This window comes from Anas platyrhynchos, chromosome 1 (assembly GCF_047663525.1).
Source record: "Anas platyrhynchos isolate ZD024472 breed Pekin duck chromosome 1, IASCAAS_PekinDuck_T2T, whole genome shotgun sequence".
In the NCBI taxonomy this organism is placed as follows: domain Eukaryota; kingdom Metazoa; phylum Chordata; class Aves; order Anseriformes; family Anatidae; genus Anas; species Anas platyrhynchos.
This window is the reverse complement of record NC_092587.1, coordinates 15,579,968-15,601,856: the sequence shown is the minus strand read 5'-3', so window position 1 is coordinate 15,601,856 and position 21,889 is coordinate 15,579,968. Positions and strand designations below refer to the sequence as shown.

The 21,889-nt window shown below is 39.8% G+C and overlaps 1 protein-coding gene across 1 annotated transcript in view; it reads right to left on the bottom strand.

The window, feature by feature from the left end:
• Nucleotides 1-21,889, bottom strand: part of SLC2A13 (solute carrier family 2 member 13) — a 157,033-nt gene that overhangs the window by 65,355 nt on the left and 69,789 nt on the right. The window lies entirely within an intron of this gene.

Below are 21,889 nucleotides of genomic sequence, written 5' to 3'. Positions count from 1 at the left end.
TTTATTCAGTCTTACGTTGCTCAGAGGCTGATGTGCAATCTCCTTCATTTTTTTTTCTTTCAGCTAATGCCTTTTTGCTTTCTTCCTTCACTTTCCAAGGCATCACACATTTTTTTTGCATTGGCCTTCTAGTGCTAATTCCCACTCTTTCTGAATATTGCCATTTCAATGAATTTTAGATTAAAAATTATGTTGAGTATATTTCTCTTAGTTCCATCCCAGAATCTAGTTATTGCATCAAGAAAAACATCCAGGATTAACCCAAGTAAGGTATGTCTAAAAGATCCAGTTTGATTTACTGAAACAGAAGCCTGTTTGGGGATCCTTGCCAAGAGAGGAATATCTGTAAATACAGCAGCAAGACTCCTCTACACGCATGCAGCTACACTACCCCTCATAACAGTGCCTCCAACAATGACATGAACCTGTAAGATCTTATTTCCAAGACTGTACAGTGATGCTAACACACATCTTGAAACAAAGCTTCTGCAAGGGTGATCTCTTAAAGCTAAGTTGCCATTTCATTTTCTACTTCTACAATACACATACTGCATTTTCACAATTTTGTTTATAATTTTACCTTTTCCTCTCCATCTGAGCCTCAGCCTTGGACTCTCCCCACTTGCCTGCATCACCCAGCACTGGATGCTGCTGTCGCCATGTCACGGTGACCATCAGGGTTTCAGCAGGTCTGTGGCTCCTGTGGCGGGGAGAGCCTGGCACTCTTCACAGGGCTGACCGCTGATCCACACCTCGCTTCAACTCTGAGAAGATCAATGGCACTTCTGCAACCGCTGTTGTAATTAGCACTGCCTGGCAAACTACCCAGATTATCAAGGTGTTATAAGAAACACACAGTATTTAATATAAGATGGCACACTGGAGGGGACAGTAAATTCTTATCAAATCTGAATTGACAAATTCTCAGATCTAATACTAGACAGTCATGTTCTTCACTTAAACATTGTAAAATAAAGCACACTGAAGTATAGTGACAAATAATTTGGGGCTATAAATTAAATTGAGCTCTGCTAACTACGGTACACTCAGACACCAACACTGACCTGCACCTACCATCAGTCTATGTCTGTACTGGCAAAGAAGGGTGACATCTGAACATCTTTTCACAAATAATTTTAAATCTCAACTTTATTTATTAAAAAGAGTGTCCTATATAATCAATAAAGCTCATTTTCCTTCCCACAACAGATAGAGAGGACTATCTACCTTTGTTTTTCTTTAAGAGGGAAGGCTGCTTTTGCTAGAGGCATGAGGTACTTATGGCAGAGAAGCGGGTAGTTGCTGCCTGTGACCATTTCACAGAATCACAGAACAGTAGGGTTGGAAGGGACCTCCAGAGATCATTGGGTCCAACCCCCCTACCAAAGCAGGTTCCCTAGAGCAGGCTGCCCAGGTAGGTGTCCAGACAGGCCTTGAATATCTCCAGAGGAGACTCCACAACCCCCCTGGGCAGCCTGTCCCAGTGCTCCGTCACCCTCACCGTGAAGAAGTTCTTTTGCATGTTGGTGAGGAACTTCCTGGGCTCTGTTTTGTGGCCATTGCCCCTTGTCCTATCCCCACAAACCACTGAACAGAGGTTGGCCAAATCTCTTTGTCTCCCACACCTCAGGTATTTATACACATTAATAAGATCCCCTCTCAGTCTTCTTTTCTCCAGGCTGAACAGACCCAGGTCTCTCAGCCTTTCCTCACTGGGGAGATGCTCCAGGCCCTGTATCATCTTTGTGGCCCTCTGCTGGACTCTTTCCAGGAGATCCCTGTCTTTCTTGTACCAGAACTGGACACAGTACTCCAGGTGAGGCCTGACCGGGGCAGAGTAGAGGGGGAGGATCACCTCCCCTGACCTGCTGGCCACACTCCTTTTAATGCACCCCACGATCCCATGGGCCTTCTTGACCATCAGGGCACACTGCTCGCTCATGGCCAACCTGTCATCCACCAGGACCTCCAGGTCCTTCTCCACTGAACTCCTCTCCAGCAGGTCATCCCCCAGCCTGCACAAGACTACGGACTTCTCTCCAGATGGGAAAACTCAACCAAAACAGAGCAGGCTTTCCACCAGTGCACATTAGGGGTAAGGAGAAAGAGGTAAATCAGAACATCAAATTCTACAGTGGGATAAAAATAATTACTCATGAGAGAACTGCCGGCAAAATGACCCCATCAGAAACGAACTGCAGAATAGGCTCATTCCCAAAGGTTGCTGGCATTACTAAATGTCTGTCACCCCCACTGGAAAGGACTCGGTGTGCTAAGTGCTGTATGAATGCAGAACAATTAAATGACCTCTCTCAGAAAGCTTGCAAAGAGAACACAAGGCAAAAAGAAAAAAAAAAAAAAAAAGAAGAAAAAAACCACAACCTACAAATGGATGCTGGCAGATGGGGAGTGATGAGATAATGAGAAAGTGCCACTCCTCTCCGCCGTGAAGCAATGTCAGCATGCCGACACCACCGGCCCCTGCTGCTCTTGCTTTGAGAGGGTTTCTTTGCCTTATTTCAAGAAGAGATTTTGATCAATTTTATTGAGTGGTCAACTGTGCAGCTACCCAGCTTATCTGCCTGACAACTTTGTCCTTTCTTCAAGAAGCAAGCAGAAAGTAGAGCAAAGGCGTGACTACAACTAGCCCAGAGGCTGCAGCAAGCTGCTATGCCACTGGGATGAGTGAAGGAGCTAGAGACATGTGCACGGCATAAGCTGGAGCTCACTGTGCTCCTCTTCATCCAAACATACAGCAGCAGTGGCTGAATGCCTGGATCACTGCCACACCATCATGTTGGAAAGAAGCGAGCACCACTTCTCACTGGCTGAGCAACAGCTTTTTATCAGAATTACCTCTGAGAGAAGCCAAAATGATGTTTGCTTTGTCTTTGAGTGCTGAAGGTTTGGGCATCTCCTGAAGGTTACTGCTGACATGCTGCTCCTCCTTCCGGCTGGTTGCTGCCCCTCACCAGGCTCGGTAACATTTTCTCCAAACAACCCTTAAGCCAGCTGCTTTTCATTCAAGCCCTTATCTCATGCTGGCACTCAGAAATCTGAGTGATGTCACAGCCTGCATTCGATGGGAATAACTGCTGAGCTGGGAGTTGTCAACATTTATTATAGGCATAAAGAGACTGCCACATAATGCGAGACCGGAGAAAATCAAAGACAAAAGTGTATGATACAAATACAGCTTCTGAAATAAATGAATACTAAATATTCACTTTTGCTAATTGTGCTCTCACGTGGAGGGACATTAAAAAAAAAAAAAAAGAGAGAGAGACAACACATTTAAATAGATGGGAAAAAAAAAAATCTTGAACACTTACTGGGCAGACCTGTCTACCTAGCTACCATGTTCAAAAAATTAACAGTATTCAAAATATAGCAAGTAGTAGCATGCATACAGCAAATAATTGTGCCCTTTGCCATTAGAGTATGCCTCTCTTCAGTATTCTTCACAAATATTTGCAGATGTGCATTGGAAGAAATTTTCCTCAATATTTGTGTCACAAGGACACAAAGTAAATTACTGTGTAATTCACAGAAAAATAAGTTCACTTTGCTGAGCAAGTAACAAAAGATTACTATTATTTGATATGTTGTCCTTTTCTGGCTAACACTTTCAATTAGAAAACAAGCCTTCCTTACTGCTCTTGGGGAAGGTGCCACCTTATTTGTGGGATTGGGTTTCCCAAGCAAAGGCCATGCTCTCCAAGTCAGTGGTCAGGCAAGAGGGACGGAGAACATGGGTTCAGAAGACTGCAGAACCAAACCTCTAGAGCAGTGATGGATAGAGAAATGCTTGTTCTAATGCCTTCTCACCACCCAGTAAGACAATTTTTCAGTCTTTTCCAAAAGCTAGTAAAACTTCACAAGCTCTCAAGGCATCAGTACAATGTCCCTGATTCCCTCAATGAAGACTAATAATTAGTTAAATTTGTCTTAGATATACAAGGATTCTTGAATTTACCATATCTAACATAAATTTTGTAAATAAATTTTATTTGCAAACACTGCAGGCAGATAAACACATAAAGCACCTTTATCAGTATCAACAATATGTAAGATATGAATGCTTTGCATGTTTATGTTTTTACCCATACATTGCAAAAATAAAGCTGATTCAATCTACATACTACAGAATAATAGCTTATTTTAAAACTGCCATGTCTTCATCTTTCCTCTACCCAGAAATAGTCCATGTACTATTCATTTATCTTTAACTTAAAATTTCTTATCAGTTTCTAGTACCTCTAGAATTACCCAGAGATAGGAGCAGCCTGCAGACTTCAGATACATAACTTGTATTCTTGTGGATACAAAAGAACCAACAGAATTATAACATTTATCTGTTGATAGAGTTATTATATATACAAATTATAACTATTTATGAACACAATATAATTAGGTGTTGTTATTTTGAGAAGGACTACAGGTGTCTAAGTAAAGCAGTGTAGGTGTCTAGGTAGAGGTGAGGACAAACTGGTGGGCAGTCCACTCTTAAAAGTGAAAAACACAGTGCCACTATGAAGTTTCAGTGCTGATCTTGTTGTTCTGCTATTTTAAGGAGAGAAACTAATGTAAGCATTATGGTTTGCTCCCATTCTCTCCCTTTCGCTCATCTCTTCTCACAATACCTCTAATTTCACATAGGGAAAGAGTTACTGCCCTTTATAGAGCGGTCTTTGCCTGCCCATTCCCTTCCACAAATTAAAGTTTTGCTGCGTTTAGATGCTTACAGCACAAGCAAGATTATACCAGGCAGCCATCTACTTTTTCCTTTCATGAAACACATGCATGTTTAAAATCCTGCATATAACCATTTATTTAGACAGAGAAACTAGTTGATACCTTGAATTTTCCAGAAAGCTAACTGATATGTTAAAACAGCCAAGCCATGTCATATTGCTCTACTTGATTGTTAATTAGTGTAATGAACACTGAAACCCCGCTAGATGGGATGAAGTTGTGACTCAGAGCAACAGATGTGGTTCTGATCTCAAGTCCCCAGGGAGTGCCTGTGACAGTGAGCGTGGCAGTCAGCCTGAAGAGCAGTACCATGGAGGAAGGAATTTCTGCCATGAAGGAAGAAATTAGTCCTTGAATGGCAGTTAATTTGTTCCAGACAACGAATTTTTTTCTGTTAGGAAAGGAAAATGTCTTTTATGAAACCAGAATAAATCCCCAAACAGGCAAATTATTTCAACTCCGCAGAAAACGTCTAGCTCAGAAAGACAACAAACATCAGCTGCCAATACCCTCCTCATAACTATATATAGATACAACAAAAATAAGCTAATATGCAGAACCTAAGACATACTTACATCATTTAAAATGTTAACACGTTGATGCTAAATTTACTCCTAGAGTTTCCGTACATGACGGTCTACCATGCAGCAAAGCATGGGATTGCTACAAGATAATGTTGTTAGCAGAAGCCAAAAGCTGGTTTGCAGCAAAGATGAGGCACAGATCAGCTTTGATACTGCAAGATGAATGGTGGACCTCAGAGCTGCCCAGCTGAGGCAGTCATCCTGCACCAGCCACCCTGACCGACCCAATGCTGGAAGGCTCAGGAGCACCAAGAGCTTTACTGGAGCTGACCCACGATTTCTTCCAAGCTACAAACAAGCCAAACTGAGCCTCATAGCTGAGTTAGAGAAGCTCAAAATATTAAATCTTATCACCACGTGAATACTAGTGCACATTACAAACACGTCACAGGAAGCTAAAAGCTGTCATTTTATGGAAGTGCAGTAAGTTACCAGTTTAAGTTAGAAAATGTGCTTAAAAATGCTTTCAGGAGTATGTATATACTAGTGAGGCTACCTGAGAAAGAAGTTTTATACCAGCATCTTTCCTTCTCTTTAGCACAGCCATTTGCTCCATTATATTCTCAAAAGACAAAGCCAAAATGCTGCCACAAATGACTCAGAGCTACTTGCTCAGCTTTCATAAGGCAACAACCTCAACACAGCTCCTGTTCTGTGGAGAGGAAGGGCAAGCAAGCTAGGCCTCTAGCGAGGGAATTCATTTCTCTTTCCAACAGACACTTTCCAGTACCTTCCCAAGCACTGCCCACCTCAGCTAAAATGTTTTTCTTCTCTCTTTCTGTACTTCTTTTTTCACTCTTGTTCTCTACTGTTAGGTCCTTCTCTAGCATTGTCCAGTCTCCCCGTCACACCAATTGCTTCCAGTAGCATATTACGCTATTAAGAGAACAAAGATTTCCAGAACTACTCGATGATCTTGAGGTCTTTTCCAACCTAGAAATTCTGTGATTCTGTGAACTGGACAGGAGTTCACCATCTCAAACTGCTCACCTTTACTTACTATCTGGTAAATAAGCATTTCTCCACTGAAGAGTTTCCATAGATGGTGGCATCACATACAGCCAAGTCAGGAAAAGTCACTGCAGTTGCCCAAGCACGACTGAAGACAGCATTGGACAGCCAAAGCTTTTGCAGAGATGCTCCAAGAAGAGGCAATCAGTCCAGACTTTTTAGACAGACGGACTCTTCTCAAGTGGCAAGTGATAGGACATGAGGAAATGGGCTCAAGTTGTACCAGGGGAGGTCCAGATTGGACATTAGGAAAAAGTTCTTCATGGAGAGCGTGAGCACTGGAATGGGCTGCTGTGGGAAGTGGTGGAGTCCCCATCCCTAGAGGTATTTAAAAGACACGTGGACATGGCTCTCAGGGACATCGTTTAATGATGGGACTCAGTAGGTCAAGTTGATGGTTGGACTTGAGGATCTTGAAGGCCTTTTCCAACCTCAATGATTCTATGATTCCATGAAACCAACCGTAGGAGAATTAAAATTATTTTATGGTTAGTTTAAGCTAATAAATGTCATAAATCAGGAAACAAAGAGTGAGATCCAAATGCCTGTAGAGACCTGACCAGTATCTTGCAGAGCTTGTGTCCCAGATATCCATACACTCAATAATATTATATATCCACGTTACCACGAGAACATCCTGTTCCTGCCTCTGTTCATAATTCTGGCAGTGCTCGCGTTCATTTTTCACAGTGTGACAAGAACCTCCCCCCAGAATTGTTCTTTGCTGTAAGATATAAGCACTCAAAGTAGGACTATATACCCTGGAAAATACAGTGAATTAAGCCTTGATAATTTTACTTATTTAAAACTCTAATAAAGCAAATGAGACAGAAAAAGAGAACAGTTTTGTATTTGACAATTTTCAAATTATAAATGCTTAAACATGATGATTATTTCTCTATCATTATATGAAACTGTATGAAAAGAAAGAATGGAAAATGACTCAGAATGAGTATGTGTTTCTCTTAAAAGCTGTCCTATTTCAATAATAAGCCACTCTCCTTACAGGCATCAGAAAAAACATCAGCCTGTATCCTGTCTTTTATTTCCTCTGCAAACAAACAGCATATATCATATATATCAGCATATATCCCAACTTAACATAAAAATGTAAATTTGATTCTTGAATATTAAAATTAAAATGGTTGTTGAAAAATCTAAGATTTTTGGAACGTGAAATTGAAAAGGGGTCATCACTAGCAAACAAACTTTACACTTCTCGTTCTTTTAAGACCCATTATCTTCTGTTCTTGTGTGCAAATGGAAGGGAGCTGCTGATGCTGCACACTGCTATGATTTCTTTCAGGACTCTGTATCTCACTACAGCACTAAACTATGGTTGCAGTCTGTTCTCCCTTGTTCTCCAACCCTATTAAAGGCTCAGATGTAGGATGTAAGGAGATTTTTTAAAAGGTTACATTCAAAACTTTGCTTAAAAATAGCCAAATCGATCCAAGTTTTACTGAGATCTTACCTGGCTCCTAACAGCCCTTGCTGCAAAAGCAATGAAACAGTACTTCTGTTTGCTTCCCTCTCTTATCCACATAAAGAGGCAACAAGTATTTCTTTAGAGCACTGACAGATCTAATTCTTAATATTGGAAAAGCCAGTAGAAAGGGTAACATTTGAGGGATTAAAGCATATGTGACAAATGTTTGTCTTTTCTCACGAGGTAGACCAGAAAAACCAGGAGGAAAGCCAGAACTTGCCTCCTTTTCCACCTGACATCATGGTTGTCTTTTCCATTCTGGCTCATTGAGGATATATTTGCAATGCACACAGTGACTCCACTCTGTCTTGTGTGACTTCTGACAATTTGCCTTGAAAGTAACAAACTGAAAAAAATCATGAGAATCTAATTTTTTCCTTAGAGCTTTTCTCAATTCTTAAAAAACAAATTCATTACTCTGATGCTACACCTATGACTTAAAGACCTGAAGTTGAAAACTGTTGTCACCTTATAAAGTTTAATAGTTCAAACTTTCTCATCTCTTTTCGCAGTCTAGAAACATAGAGCAGAAATAATATAACTAAGTAAGAAGTTGAGTATGGGTAAGAAAGCCCAAATCATCTTAAATGATCATTCTTGTCCCCCTCCCCCTTCTTCTAGAAATAGTTTCTAAAGCACCTTCCATGCATAATCATGACGAAAAAAAAAATAGTTTAGGTGAAAAAGGAGCCTTCAGAAAACGGAAGTTTGAATCAGCAGTATGCTATTTATGTGCTCTTCTTTTCCTTTACAAAATGTAAAGAATAATTAAACTTATTGAAAACGCTTGAAATTCTGCTGACAACTTAGTCTCGCAACTTTTTGCTGTTTTCCAAGACATCTGTAAAACATGCCTTTGGGAGGATGCGAGGTACAAGTAACTACTGCAAGGAAATACAATGTCACAAAAGGATCTTGCTCGTTCTGAAAAAGTTCAGAATGCATTAACTAAAGTATTATTACCTCCCATAGGCCTGTTATTACTCTGAAAAAAAACACAACCATGTTAAGCCATCAGAGGCGAGTCTCTTCTCCTCACCTGGAGTGGATCCAACTCAGCTTGCACCCACCAGATTTCCCTCCAGCTCTGCTAACCCGTGATCTTCAAAGAAACGACTGGAAAACAAATGCAGGAAGCACATTTCCATTTCGTTTCTGGGTCCTGACACCCTCGCTTATGCCCTGGGCTCTCCTCGTTAACACTCTCCCTGTTACAACTTATTTCCCTCACTGGCTTTACATTCTTCCTCACCACACTAAATTAAGAGTCTCTTCAGTGCTTTCTTATTTTTCTTTCGATTTGGTGACTGCACTCCATACCACACCTTCTGCATGGGCTATTTTGATCACAGTAATCTTTCTTTTGCAGACTTCTCACAATAACAGCGTCTTGATTAGCCTTTAAATGTCACTTTTTCTTGCCTTTTTCTACATTTTTTTTTAATTTATATCCATTTCTGGACTATTTCCATTTATGGTAACTTCTTGCATTGAGCATAACCTTTCAGTGTGAATATATATATATATATATATCTTTGTTCTGTCTTTCAACCACTGTTGCATAAAGCATTTTGAGTAGACTGCAGTGATTTAACTCCTATTGACAGACTCCAAAGAATCCAATTTACAGGGCTGATTTCTGTGCCCTTAAAGTAAAGGTGAATAAACAGATCTAAAGGGCATCATATCTCTTACTCTGTGTTTGAATGGGATCGGTAATATATTTCACTGAGGCTTTTGTGTTGGGGTATTGGGCAGCATCTAATCAGGTGACCTTTTATAGTTTAATTTTGTGTCTTCTCAAGGTGTGTTGCGTTGTGAGCTTTGAGTTCTTTCACATGTATTATTCCTTGTTTTCTGTTTAAGTGGACACTTTATTATTGCTAAGAATACATTTGAGTAATACATGTCCTTGTTTTCACAAGTGAGCCACCCAGGACATAAACAAAATGTTCTCCCCCTACTGTACCTTAAGGAAAACTGAATCAAATTGGTCGCTGATTGCTACCGGATTTCCTGGTCTCAAAACCAAAGAATTGCTAGAGATACCAGAAACATACAGTTCAACAAAATTATGCCTACTAAACATTAACAACTGCATAAGAAGGGAATTTTTACAGGAGAAACTGTTGAGACAGAATGGTTCTCCAGAAGCTATCCAGATAAATAATATGTTAAAACAAACAAGCAAACAAACAAACCTGTATTCCTATTTAGGGAGCCTCCTCCAGCATTCGTTCATGAATGATTTATAAACAACATTGCTACTCTGATTTCATTTCATTACTTGGCTTTACATATGAGCAGCATGAATGAGATGCATTTAACAGACTTCTCAACAGCTACACCACGTATAGACAAGAAGTAAAACAAAGCCATTTTACTCCAGGTAACTGTTTTACCATAATTGCTAATAACCCAAGCCATATGTTCCAACAAAGACTTTGCTCCCACCCATGCAGTTCATATATTTCCTCCTGTATGGTCCTGCAGTGAAGTTAATACCGACTTTGTGACACGAGAGTTATTACCAAGGCAACAGATAGAAATCAAATAGCATTATGATTTCACGAAAGGCAAAAGGAAGAGTAGAAGCCCAAAGCAGAAAAAAAATGGGGGGAAAAATCTACTGAAGACAAAACTTTCAATAACAACAAAAGAAATGCTAGAAAATAACATTTTGAGTACATTTGTTCTTTAAAGAAATACTTTGTTTTTGAGTTTTCTCCAAAGTGTCAATCCTTCTTCAAATATGGTTTCACATCCTGGAGAACTATAGGAAAAGATTTTTATCATCTATCATTTAAATATATATATATATATTAAGGCAAAACAACAACAAAAAAGCCCTTGTAGCACAACAGTTAGTTGTTTTGCAGTGTTTTGATAAAAACATCTCAACATTCTGGCTAGTCTAGCACTGAAAATTATATTAATTTTTATGAAAAGCTGGGGAAGCACAGGGGGAGATCTGTGCTTGTGCACATAGTCCCTGCTGATCAGATTTTATTAAAAAGAAAAAATCCTTCTAGCTAATAACCCAAGACACTAGTCAAAAAAGTAAGGAAAAAAGGAAAAAAAAAAAAAAGGAAAAGATTTTACATTGCAGTTCTTTAACCCATGGAGTTAAAGGCCCAGCTTTGGGGAAGAAGTAAACAAACATGTTCAGCAACAGAGGAATCAGAAAAAAAAAAAAAAAAAAAAAAGTATTTAAAGATTTATGAAATGGAAAAAAAAATCCAGTGTTTCAAAACAGGCTGAAAATCTATAGTTAAGTACACGTTATAGTACCCTAAACCTGCTTCCCCTACAGTTAAAGTTTTTTTCATTCTTTGTTTTTTAAATGTGAGAAAAATTATAATACAAATAAACATCAGCCTCAAGATCAAGATTGAGTCTTGGCAAGATCGAGCTCTTGGCAGTCTAAGATTTTTTTATTATTATAAGTTTGCTAAGGTTTCTTTTTGTTTTTATAATACATGTAGAGCTTAAGAGAATTATTGGGAGAGGTTGTAAAAGTTTATGATAAAGGAAACTTTTGTTAAACATGAACTTGCATTTACCTTCTATTACAGAGCTGCTAATTCAAACACCAAAAAAGAAAATGTTATTTCAAATACAATAGAGAATGTACCAGTTCAAGCAGTCAGAAATGATGAATGTTTCCTACTTTGCCTAAGAGACACTCTCAGTGTAATATCTCCAAGAACTAAAGCATGTTCTGATAATCATTCCAGATTTTACTTTTCTTAATTTCATCCCATTATGCCCATTATATAACATCTCGAACTACTTCCCTGATCTCTCCGGTACATGTCCCTTGAAAATTCATATGTCTGAATTACTCATTCTTTGATCTCCAAGACTTAGGACAAGGACGCATCCTTAAAAGCCATCTCCCAAAAGCCTTGGCTAGTTAAATTGGCAAAGCAAGCGGCTTCTTAAATGAGACGAACATCTTACAGCTTTCATCTAGTTAACAGCTCCATCACGATTTGCTGGTTTGTTTTGCATCTTTTTTCTTCCTTTTAATGGCTTAAAGGTGCAGTTTTTCTTTCCTATTTCAAAAGGAAGGAAAACACGAAACGCACACGAAGTAGCACGAGCGGCGAAAGGCTCCCACCTGAGAGGGAGCCTCGCAGCCCCGTGCAGGGTGCTGCCCAAATAACCCAAAAAGAATGGTCACTTAAAGAATGGTCATTCTTTAAGTGATGCCTCCTAGAAGCACAAGATCAGGCAATTCCTAAATACCGCAAGTCAGGCAGGCGCGGCAGGAGGCCAGCGTGGCTGACCAGGAACATTCTTATGGAGATTAGGCGGAAACAGAGAGTGTTTCGCTACTGGAAGGAGGGCCAGGTGTCATGGAAAGAATACAGGGATGCTGTTCGTGTTTGTAGGAAGAAAATTCGTGTGGCTAAAGCACACCTAGAGTTGAAGCTGGCTGTGTCTGTGAGAGAAAATAAAAAGGGTTTTTTTAGATATGTGAATAGAAAAAGGAGAACCAAAGAATACATAGGGCCGCTCCTTGATAGGGAAGGTCTCCTTACAGACAATGACATAGGCAAAGCAGAGACGCTTAACGCCTTCTTTGCCTCTGTCTTCAATGCCGATGATGGGCTTCGGGACCCAGGGTGCCCTGAGCTGGAGGACCGGGACGGTGGGGATGACAAACTCCCAACCGACCCTGAACGTGTGCGGGATTTGCTACTCCACCTGGATCCCTACAAGTCCATGGGTCCGGATGGGATTCATCCCCGGGTGCTGAAGGAGCTGGCGGACGTCATCGCGGAACCTCTCTCAATTATTTTTCAACGATCCTGGGAGTCTGGAGAGGTCCCGGTAGACTGGAAGCTGGCAAATGTTGTGCCGATTTTCAAGAAGGGTCAGAAAGAAGACCCTAGCAATTACAGGCCTGTCAGTCTCACATCAGTGCCTGGTTAAATCATGGAGAAGATGGTTCTCGAATGTATTGAGGCGCATCTGGGGGATAAAGCAGTCATTGGTCCCAGCCAGCATGGGTTTGTGAAGGGTAGGTCCTGCCTAACTAACCTGATTTCCTTTTATGATAAGATCAGCCGTATGGTGGACCAAGGGAAACCAGCTGATGTGATTTTTTTGGACTTCAGCAAGGCTTTTGACACGGTTTCCCATAGGATCCTACTGGACAAAATGTCCAGCATACAGCTAAATAAAAACATCATACGATGGGTGAGCAATTGGCTAACGGGCAGGGCCCAAAGGGTTATGGTAAATGGGGCTGCGTCAGGCTGGCGGGCGGTCACTAGTGGGGTCCCTCAAGGCTCCATTTTAGGGCCGGTACTTTTCAATATTTTTATAAACGATCTGGATGTAGGAATAGAAGGTATTTTGAGCAAGTTTGCTGATGACACCAAACTTGGAGGAGTTGTGGACTCGAATGAGGGTGGAAAGGCCTTGCAGAGGGATCTGGATAGGTTGGAGAGCTGGGCGATCGCCAACCGCATGAAGTTCAATAAGAGCAAGTGCCGGGTCCTGCACCTGGGACGGGGAAACCCTGGCTGCACGTACAGACTGGGCGATGAGACGCTGGAGAGCAGCCTAGAAGAGAGGGATCTGGGGGTCGTGGTAGACAGCAAGTTGAATATGAGCCGGCAGTGTGCCCTGGCAGCCAGGAGGGCCAACCGTGTCCTGGGGTGCATCAAGCGCGGCATCGCTAGTAGGTCGAGGGAGGTGATTGTCCCGCTCTACTCTGCGCTGGTGCGGCCTCACCTCGAGTACTGTGTGCAGTTCTGGGCACCACAGTATAAAAAGGACATGAAACTGTTGGAGAGTGTCCAGAGGAGGGCTACGAAGATGGTGAAAGGCCTGGAGGGGAAGACGTACGAGGAACGGCTGAGGGCACTGGGCCTGTTCAGCCTGGAGAAGAGGAGGCTGAGGGGAGACCTCATCGCAGTCTACAACTTCCTCGTAAGGGGGTGTCGAGAGGCAGGAGACCTTTTCTCCATTAACACCAGTGACAGGACCCGCGGGAACGGGGTTAAGCTGAGGCAGGGGAAGTTTAGGCTTGACATCAGGAAGGGGTTCTTCACAGAGGGAGTGGCTGCACACTGGAACAGGCTCCCCAGGGAAGTGGTCACTGCACCGAGCCTGACTGAATTTAAGAAGAGATTGGACTGTGCGCTTAGTCACATGGTCTGAACTTTTGGGTAGACCTGTGCGGTGTCAAGAGTTGGACTTGATGATCCTTAAGGGTCCCTTCCAACTCAGGATATTCTATGATTCTATGATTCTAAGGAAAGAGTTAATTTTATTATTAGACCTGCTGGAGTTTTCCTTAGCTGGCTGGCTTGTTGTTTATTTGCTTGTTTTTGAATTCCTGGGCACAGCTGTTGGCATCCTGTCACCAACACATCTGCGTGTTTCAGCCACCTCCTGTCAGGTTTGCTCCCCTCACAAGGCAGAAGCAGTGATGACTTCAGGGCAGGGGGCAGAGAAATGATGGTGGGGCTTCTCCTGGAGAAGCTCAAGGAGGAAAAAAAAAAAAAAAAACAACAAAAAAACAAACAAACATCTAAGTTCCAGGGCTTGGAGAAACTTGTAACAGAGTCTGTTTTGTTGTTGTTGTTGTTTTTTAATGCAAGAATCCAGTGTCTGATAAGGACAAGATGGTGAGTATCAGGTGTTTGAAGCTCCCTCCTTAATGTTTATATACACATATGTATATGTTTATTTAATATATATATTTATTGCTTCCTTTATTTAAAAGGAAACAAGCTCAGCTGTGATAATGGTACATTGCTATGGAAAAGTGGTTGCTGAATGTGCAAACCTTTTAAAACACCAGAGTTAGGGGTTCATTTTCCTTCAAGTACTATAAAACTGGTACAGGCTGCTTCCATAAACACTCATTTGGAACATTTTACACTGAGCCATATGAAATTTCTTTATTAGCTAAAATTTTTCCTCTGAAGACATGTTATAAATTAATTATTTCTGTATAGCAGGTATAACAGAGGCATTTGGTATAACAGGACGGTCACCTTCTCTAGAGTGCTAGGCTAGACTTGAACGTGTTTTTTCCCAAAACTATCTGAGAAGCAGCTAGATACTATACCAGTCATTTTCTAAAGATGCATCTCATTTCTCCACTGAAGTTTTTTTTAATTATGAGCTTGCATGCAGTACTATATAAAGCATCTTTCAATATGAAGAAAGGATAACCCTGTAAAATGAAGGGTTGCTTCTCAAAAATACAAATAAATGCAAGTATTTATCAAAACTCAATAAAATATTTAGCGGATTATTATCCAAAAAGCAAGTGGGCCTGCAACATAAGCTGTCTTTTGTTTTTATTAAACACCTTCTAAAGCCTAAGGGGAAAATGCTACATTTAAGAGAAAGATATAAGTGAGAAATATTATTCACAAAATAATATTGAAAGGTAAAAAACTGAGCAAGTAGCAGCTTACTGTCCTGGAGTCAGAGACAGCTAGACTTGTCAATTGCCAGAACTTCTCAAAAATGTCTTGACAACATTACAAAGTCTGTGTTTTAAAGACATTAATGCAATTGCCCCTCTCTTCTGTAAGATTTAGATCACTGTTGGGTGTAAGAGGTCAACTGGCCATACAAAATAAAAGGTTACATGGCAATCTGCTTAAACGTTCCTGTCACCCAATTTAAATCTAAATGGAGACCTCAATAAAAGATATAGTGTTCTTTAATAAATGCTGTGCAACTTGGACAATATTTTAACATTTTTAAAGCTTTCTTAAGTATGCTACTTTCTGGATTTCATTTTAAAATGCACAACCAGAGAACACAATAAGAAATTTATACAACCTTAAAATCAATGCTTAGCTACAAACCACAAGAAAAATGTGACCCACTGTTATATTTTTCCAGCACAACCTATTTACAGATGCCGACAACTTTCCAATGCACAGATCAAGAGTCAGTGGTCTGGCAAAGCCTCCTTTCAATAACCAATTTATTAATTATAAGTCTGGTATAGTTCATAAATAATTTACTTTTTAGATTATAAATCTATCTATGGTTGCTGAAGTTGAAGGAGAAAAGCAGGTTGCTACTACTTTTGCTGTAATTCATGAGACATCCTATATAAGTACCATTTGACAAGACACTTTTCAGTGATCTCCAACCAAAATACCAAGGGTTTATCTGGAGCCTCTGTCCTATGCTACCTAATCAGTATTTTATTTTTAAAAAAGAAGTTTAAGAACTGGAATCCGAAGCAGAGTTACTCAGTTTTGACTTTCCCAATCCCTCTGAGGGTTAAATCACATTGCTGTGTCCAGGCAGCCGTCCCCAGGGGCAGCAGCACAGGGAGCAAGCTCCTGCTGGGGCGTGATGCTAGGCAGAGGTGACTGGTGCCTGGGGCTCACTGCAGCTACCAGGGGCTGAGGTTTACAGCTCCTTGCAGGTCTCAGCTTGTAATTGCTGCACAATAAACCTGACTATTAAAACTGCTGGGAAATGTTCTTTGACACCATTAAACTCCTCACTAGCATCCATTACGATTCAGAAGTATCCTGGCTTCTTTCCAGTCTCACTCCTTTTCTCTCACTCCCTCATTTACATTCAGTATGGTATTCATTCACTTCTCATGTTAATTGTTTTTAATATTCTTAACGTATCTTCAAACCTTCAATTTCCGCTTGTTATATAACCTCCTCTTGTCCTCTTTTGTCTTCTCCTTTCTTTTCTCCAGCTTCTTCTCCTCTCATTACTCTGAGCTTTTTCCCTTCTCCATGTAGCATTTTCTTCCACTCCCTATTTCTTGCCAGCTGGAGAAAGTTGCTTTTTTTTTTTTTTTTAAACATCTCTTTTTTTGTTGTTGTTGATGTTCTTTTGTTTGCTTGCACAGATTAGGGGGAAAAAAAGAAAGCCTGGTAAAGCTCAAAAGCATCTGTGGACCAAATCCAGACATGAATAAATTTTACATGTGGATTCACTTAACTTTTAGGAGATGCAAGGATATCTTAATAAAAAATAATAATTTTATTAACTAGGAAAAACAGATCACATACACCAGCAAAAACACGAACTTAAATGTTAATAAAAATGCTGAAGGCCATAAACTCTCCCCGTCAATACATTATACCACGTTCCTGTTACAGAAAGCTTTTCTAACGCAATGTGAAAAGATAATAGCAAATGACTAAATTAACATCACATCAAGCTTACTGACTCAACTGCAGAACAAATTATTTTGTTTGGCTTTCATCAAGTCCACTTTTCTTTAAGTTTGGTGAGAACAGAATTAATTAAGATGATCCAGCTGTCTCTTATCTCAGACGGAGAGTCTTGAGGGCACGGGCAGCCTGCGTGAAAGCACATCGGTCAGCCCCAAAAAGAGCAGCACTAACTCCAGCACAGGCAACAATACCTACATGCCGTTCTGACAAGACAATACTGAACTGTCTCCAATTATGGCTAAATTACCACTTAGCATTCAAGATCACTCAGGATTTTTCCAAAAAGCTTTCCTGCCCATGATTTTTTTTCTTGACTGCAATAAAGCTGTACAGTATCAGAAATGTTTTCAGAAGTCACAGTCCTGCTGGGATTTGAGAATATAGCTGAAACACTCATGTACTCTATTGATGGTTTTCACCAGACAACCTGAAATAGCCAGATCCTTCAAGCCCCCTTTCTTTCCCACTCCAAAAATGTGATTTTCTGCCTTTTTTTTAAATTATTATTATTTTTAAGATGGAACTAATGGGAAATTTGAGCTTGCAGTTTTACCATAAAATGATCCTCTTCTCCAATGTTTTAACTACAGATCACAGTGGGCTTGAAAACACCTGCCTACCACCGTTTCAACACAATTCTTGGATATGTTCCTATTAAAAAGCTAACTTGCTATCCTGGACCATAACTTCCTTCCCAGAGCCCTTTCCAGTATACAGGCAGATTTGTCAATCTAGGCGTGAAAGAGTGAGCTTCTGTTTTCAAGATGAGAAAATACCAAAATGATAAGGGAAGGGAAAAGTTAAACCATTTCAGACCTGCTTGCAGCAGTGTTAGAGATGCTTGTCTAAAATTGTGTGACTTTATCTCTTACAGGTCAGTTAAACTGGCAAAAGCCAGGACTAAAAGCAAACTTTTCTTCTACATCAGGCCTTCTAACAGCAGTGGTATCCTTGTTCTTAGGGGAAAAAAAATAAAATAAAATAGAATCAAATCAATAGGTCACTGTGCTTTATTCTTTTATTGACTAAATTTATCATGCTAGAATTTGTTCCCATGAGAGACACACGCTCCTTAGCCTATTTTTACATTTTGCTTCCGTTTTAGATCCACCCCCTTGATGCAGAGGTTGCTCTGCACGCAGTCCTCACCATTTCAATAACATCTCGTTCAGCACCACGGCTCCTCACGGTTGGATCTCGTGCACATACAGGGCTGATACAATATGAAACTTTTTCTGTGCAAAATCTAAATCATTTTATTGCAAAACAGCATGGCAAGAGCACAGACCTCAAGAATTCTTACCGCAGTTCTTCCTTTCACCATTCTCAAGGGACATCCAGCTACACATGGACTTCGTTGCTTTCACTGGGTCCACTACTTGTACCCAATTTTTAACCAGAAAATTAACCCTTAAGTACCGAAACTGTAGATTTTTGTTGTTGACTCCATGTGTTTTAGTTTGTGGGTTTTTTTCTTTGTTTTTCCACTGCTTTTTAGGATCTCTTCTACTCCTGGGAACAGTTGGTGACTATTTTTAGACCCCTGCAAAATTTCTCTATATAACTCCCTGCCTCTAGCACCCACAGTTTTTAAATTAAAATTTGTGATTTCTTAAATAGAAGAGCTATTCAGTAAAGCATGTGCAATTTGGGGAAGTATTAAATTATTCTACAACTGCTTTCTTCCTTCTATTTTCATTTCTCTGTCCTGCTTTGTGATTTATTATTTTTTTTAATTGAATTTTCCAGACCCACACAAACCATTCCTCTGGCCTTTCCTTCTTATATTAAAATACAAGATTTAATGAATTCTTCTGCATCAGAAGTAATGGAATGCCCCAAGTCAAAAGATCAGAGCAACCTGGGGCCCATTACAGACACTGCCAGCTTAACTGGTCACAGTGCAGAAGAGTCCTATGGAAATTTGTAAAGGCAAAGGGGAAAAGTGGAGGCTGCTAAATTCTCTGCAAGGGAAAGGTTGCCAAAAACAAGTCAGAGTTATCTGCCCCTTCTCTTGCTGCCTACAAAGGGGTATAGAAGAAAATAGGATTCTCAGTAGCACCAAAGTGAACAATAACCATCCAAACAATTTTGGTGATCAACACATTTTGGTAAGTGAGTTTGCAAAACCAGTGACATCCACACAACCCTACAACATCCATTTTCCTGCTGCTACGAAACAGCAATTCCAGAATGACAGAACCAAATGTTATGGTGAGGAAAACAGTGCTTAGAGAGTTAATGCAACCTGACAGTTCCGTAAGGTACCACTTAATTACTGTGTTAAAAAACAATCATCAACTTCTATGCAAGCAAACCATCAATAGACAGCAGATTACTTATATTTGAAAAATCTCCTTTCATAGGAGAACGTTCATCTTGCATACCTGATAACCAAAAATGTACTTATATTGGATTATTGAAAAATACTGGATAATTGAAATGGTTTACAAGGCAGCCCTTTAACAACAGTGCCTTCACGTGTTTATTATAGGCATTTTCTTATTTTGAAGTTAAGATTCAGCTATGTTTTATAATTGCAATTCTGTCCTCCTACACATTCGAGAGCGAATTAGGTCAATTCCAAACTATTTGTAGAACCTCCTACAGAGAAAGTAGTTTGAGATTTTACAACACATGAAGGTAAAAATAAGCAGAGTCAACCTACTGGTGTCATAAGACTTGTGAACTGTCAATTTTTGGTTCTAGCCTAATAAAGATCCCTAAAGTAGTAAGAACCAAAACAGGACAAGGACTGTCCTTGGCCAGAGGTTGCATCCACATCATGTTTACTAATACTTTAACAATGTTTATTATATCAGGTTCCCCAATTACCTTGTAAACTTATTTTTACTTTTGGCATCTGTAACATCCTGTGGCAATGAGTTCCACTATATAATTATGCGCTGCATGAAAAAATGGTTCCTTCTGTTTATTTTAAACCAACTGCTGGTAAGAACCAGGAGTCAACAAAACTATGTTATAAGAAATAATGAATAACCATACCCTCCCCAACTTCTGCACAACATTAGCAGTTTTATATATCACGCGTTTCTTCTGAGCTTACTTCTCTTCCAAGCTGCAGAGTTCTAACCATCCTGTTCAAATGCTGGATCTCTCTCTCCACATACAACCTGGTTTATCAATATTTTAAAAAACGACATTGATAACTGTTTGCACTGTTCCAGCCTGGTCATGGATATCATTGTGGTGTTTGTACAGAGCTATATTCAGCTTCAAGATCTCTAGCCAGCCCCCTCCTGTAAGCATTATTGAATAGTATTAAAAAGTTAATGCTTTTGCCATTTTATTAATCTGCTATTTTGTATCATCTTCCCACAGCTGTTCATTTTCACAGATTTGGGGATTTTAATCTTCTGAATAGTGTATGAGTACAAGCTGATTTTTGCTGTTTAGCCCCTTTCACTGACTTAAAAATGCTGAATAGTAAAGACTTCCACATAGATCCCTGCAGGATCCTACTCCTGAATTTCCTTCATTGTGATAACTGATATTTCATTCTTATCCTTTATTTCTTAGCTTTGTTTCTTAAACCAAGACTTTTCTCTTACTTTTTTGACCACCTGGTTTCTTCAATAAACTCTGGTAACTCCTATCCAACAGACTTGCAAGTTATAGTCAATCTACAGCAACCGTGTTGGCTCTTCTTTATTATTTTACTTTCCCTATGTACTTTTTTTTTCATATTTACAAACACATCTTCTCCTTTGATTTTAATACAGTTTTAATTTTGATATGGACAGAAATAAAACTTTCTTCAGAGTAAGCTACATTTCCAAATTCTTTTTGACTATGTATTTGAAGTAGTCCAGACTTGTTGGGTGTAGGCTGATTAGTCCAGGCAATTTGTTATAATTCATTTTAATCAGCTTATTCTAAAATTTCTTCCCCTGACACTTCAATTTGAAGCAGACCTTCTGCAAGCTCCAGCGTGTAAGCTCCAGTGTGGGAACTTTGATATACCTTCCATAACTGACACAGATGCAAAAGGAGTCTTTTAAGATTGGCTTCTGCAGATTTATCTTCTGCTACTGTTCTCACAGAGCCTTGATCCATACTGGATCTTGAAACCCTCTTGGGTCTCTTGGTTCTGACGAGCTTGAAGATGTCCTCAAAGCTCCTTCCGTGCCTGTCCTCTGTTTTTCACATTTAACTTAGCAGCTATTCATTCTCCTGTTTTCCACTTTGGGTTACAATTTCTACTGTATAAAGTCCCTCTTTATAAAGTGTGTTACAGATTTCCCTTATTTGCAGTTTAACAATGCTGTATTTTTTTCCCCTTATGATAGATGGTAGATATTTACTCTAATAGTTAATATGGTAGCTCTTGATACCACTAAAAGCTTTATTATTTTACCTGTTCGTTATAACTGTTTCCTAACTATCTTCCTCATTTAGCTGTAGTTCTCTCCATAAGATGTTACTGCAATATATTTTACACTTGCTCTTAAACCAATATGGAAATCATTTGTTATGGCTACTTTTGCAGGATAGCTCAGCAGTAATTTCATCTTAAACTAGGTCTTGTGCACTGCATTTATCAAAAGCGACTCCTCATGTGAGCTGACAGCTTATCAGAAAACCCAATATATTCTTCTTCACCTCTACATTTGCTGAGTCTTCGTACACGTAATAGAACATAGAATAATGGCAAATGCTTCTTGCCTCAGCATCTTACCTCCTTTAGCACTTCACAGTAATTTTCCATCCTATTTACATGGTCAACAGTCTAGCCCTCATAGTATTTTGATCTATTTGCACACAAATTCAAGCCATAAGAGAACTTTCTTATCTACACTTGCATAGCTTTAACTGTAAAGCCTAAAATATAA